Raw genomic sequence first — 3284 nt, forward strand, 5'->3', positions numbered from 1 at the left:
TGGCTTCTTGTCAAACCATCTTTTTTGTCGATCCGAGAGGAGCATAATCTTCTTCTGTTTCATCTTTATCGACCGAAGGCCGAAAGTAAATGATTGCAATCGTTGTCCTCGGAAACACGAATCTAAAGCCGCGATAGTTCCACATATTAAATGAACAGGCCTGATGTCACGTTTCACTATATCACTTAAGGTGATTATGAAACGGTTAGTTACTACTAACCAACTAACCACACCACGATCCACTCTCGCAGTCATACAATTAAATAGAGACAACAAAAGTATAAGTTTCAGACGCCTGTTTATGTAAAAACTCGCCACCTCCCTCGAGACTTCACTCAAATATGTTCTTTTACGTTCACAAAACGTAAAAAACCCGTGGTCACTGACAAAATGCCAGTTAGAATATAGAAAATTATAGTAACACGCTGATCCCGTGTAAAGATAAGAAAATACGACTGTTCTGCTCCAAAAGTGCTAGTTCATGCAGGTGTCACACACCCCACGTCGTCACTACTCGAATATAATCACAGATAGCATAAATGACAACGGTGGTCAACGGGGTGCATAAGACATGGTGCACTTAGCTTTCTTTGGCCACTGGGTGGACGGCCTGTAATTAGTCTTTTTAGCCTCCACAACTGCTCCGTCGAATGAAGTGCTGGTTAGCGTGGTGACGAAGCAGGGAACTGTGGAGGCATCAGGCGCCGCACCCAGTCGCTGGTTAGCTGGTTAGCCGGTTCGCTGGTTAGCTGGTTAGCCGGTTCGCTGGTTAGCCGGTTTGCTGGTTATGTCCGGTCCCGGTTACCACGTCTGCAGCTAGCAGTGTCCCGCAAAAGGCAGCCGTACAGAAGATAGCAAGGCTGCAAACAGAAAGCATCAGTGCACTAAACATGTCAGCTACCCCTCACCCTCCACCTTTAAACATGTCATCTTTACATATCTCATCGAGCACGTGGGCCTGCACAAATGGACTTTTTACAACAACCAAAACAGCCGTTTTCCGTCCTTCTCTCCCTATCTGCAAAAAACATATACAGATTAGTATTTTAGCGTCACAGAGAGCAAATTATGCGCTAACCTGGAAAAAACAACAGAGAGTATTTCATTCCACAAACACAGACTCATCAACAGCGTTAAACAATGATTTATTACCTCAAAAAGCCTATGAATGTAGCACTCTCATGGAAGCAAAACCCGCTTCCTCCCTGGAATGGCCTCTGTTCGTCAACAGTGACACAACATCCAACCTCTTGCCGACTACTTTATGCGGTGAAACAGAGTGTTCCCCACACGGCGAAGAGAAATTGACGACTCGTCCTCAGCAAACATGTAACTGTGAGCAGGTGGTATCTCGTTGAAGTTCCAATAGAGCCCTATCTGTGCTAGCAGAAACGGCACGTAGATAGAAGAAAATATCTAGACGTGATGAAAACCATCAAACTCTATGGACGGAAAAACACCGATCCTTCTCCTCTTGTCGCTGAGTGTAAAGTGTCCAGTTATCGTGTCTCAGACAGACAACCTTGACAATAACACGTGACTAACCTTGTCACATATCAAGTTCAGCTATCCACAATTCTGCCTCGCAAGCAGAAACACCCCCGAAAAATCCGTGCGGCACAATATCCGTGCTCTGCGCTGTCAGCAAAACTCTGCCGTATAGCCCCGACTCACGCACAGGCGCTTTCTGTCGCAATTGACCAAGAGAAGGCACCCCACCGAGTGACACTTTCTTGGTCTATGTCACTAGATCGTGACACACCTCCCCTCTTCAAGACGAAACCTCGGTTTCGCTCCCAGTCATGTTCTCCTTTACAGCCCGAGAGAGAAAATCGGCTCCAACATTGTTGGCGCCCGGAATGACGCGTACCGTGAATTGGTACGGTTGGAGAATCAACGCCCAGCGCATAAGTCTGGCGTTTGCCAACCTTGCAACCTGAAGATATTGCAGAGGTTGATGGTCCGTCTCCAGACAGAAAGGTCGTCCGTACAGGTACGCTTCGAACTTCTGGATGCCCCAGACAATGGCGAGACACTCGCGTTCAACCGTTGCATATGCTGCCTCGGCCGAGGTCAGCTTACGGCTGGCGAAGCAAACAGGGTGCAAAAACCCCTCTGTCTCCTGAAGCAACACTGCCCCAAGTCCTTTCCCTGAAGCGTCTGTCCTCAGCACGAAGTCCTTGTTCAGGTCTGGTAGCCGGAGTATAGGCTGACTGGTGAGTCGCCTCTTCAAGGTGTTGAATGCGGAGCTGCATTCCTCAGTCCACACTACAACGGTCGGTTGTAGTTTCTTGGTAAGGTTGGTCAGTGGTAGTGCAATTTCGGCGAAGTGCGGGATGAAGCGTCTGTAGAAGCCGGCAAGGCCCAGGAAAGACCTGACTTCTTTCTTAGTGCGCAGTGGCTCCGCCTCCCGAATCTTCTAGATTTTGTCGTCCTCTGGAACGAGCAGTCCCTCGCCGACAACATGACCCAGGAAAGACAATTCCCGAAATCCCAAGTAGCACTTGGACGGTTTAGCTCCCAGATTTCCGTCCTTCAACCTTCCGAACACGTCGCGCAGGGCGTCGAGATGTTCAGTCCATGTCTCAGTCGCGATCAGCACATCGTCGATGAAACTGCTGATGTCCTCGCGCTTCAATGGTTCCAAAAGTTTCTTCATCATGCGAGTGAAGACGGCACCTGCATTCTGTAGTCCAAAAGGCATGACTGTCCACTGGAACTGGCCGAATGGAGTGGTGAATGCAGTCTTTGGGCGATCTTCCTCGGCAACCGGAATTTGCCAGTATCCCTTGGTGAGGTCTAGTTTGGAAAAGTACTTGGCCTTGGCCAAGTGACTGAAGAGGTAGTCCACATCAGGCATGGGTTCCGCGTCAAACGCCGTAATCTTGTTCAGCTTCCGGTAGTCGACACAGAACCTGACGCGTCCATCCTTCTTCTTCACAAGTACAATCGGAGAACTGTAGGGAGAGTTCGCTGGCTCGATGACGCCCAACTTCGTCATGTCGGCGATTTCCTTCCTGACCACCTCCTTCTGGGCATGAGGCATGGGATACTGCTTCGTCCTCACTGGCTGTTTCTCCAGCAAGTCGAAGGTAAACTCCTCTAGATGCGTCTGAAGTGGTATGTCTGTAAGGACCCGTGCTGCATCCTTCAGGATCTCTTGCAGGTCCGCCTGCTGGTCGTCCCCAAGATCAGGTGAGATGTGGACGTCCGTGTGATCCTCACTAGCCTCCAGCGGACAAACTGGTACACGTCCTCCTCCCTGTTCCTCCGTTGTCTCGTCC

General features: G+C 49.6%; 1 long non-coding RNA gene across 1 annotated transcript; it reads right to left on the minus strand.

Annotated features, from left to right (window-relative positions):
* Positions 1 to 425: 425 nt before the first annotated feature.
* LOC138950742 (uncharacterized) lies at positions 426 to 1276 on the minus strand. Its single transcript, XR_011450775.1, has 2 exons — positions 1153 to 1276; positions 426 to 860 (listed from the first exon to the last, which is right to left on the minus strand). It is a non-coding gene; the product is annotated as an uncharacterized lncRNA (long non-coding RNA).
* Positions 1277 to 3284: the final 2008 nt, after the last annotated feature.

The sequence above is a fragment of the Littorina saxatilis genome, linkage group LG16 (genome assembly GCF_037325665.1).
Source record: "Littorina saxatilis isolate snail1 linkage group LG16, US_GU_Lsax_2.0, whole genome shotgun sequence".
In the NCBI taxonomy this organism is placed as follows: Eukaryota; Metazoa; Mollusca; class Gastropoda; order Littorinimorpha; family Littorinidae; genus Littorina; species Littorina saxatilis.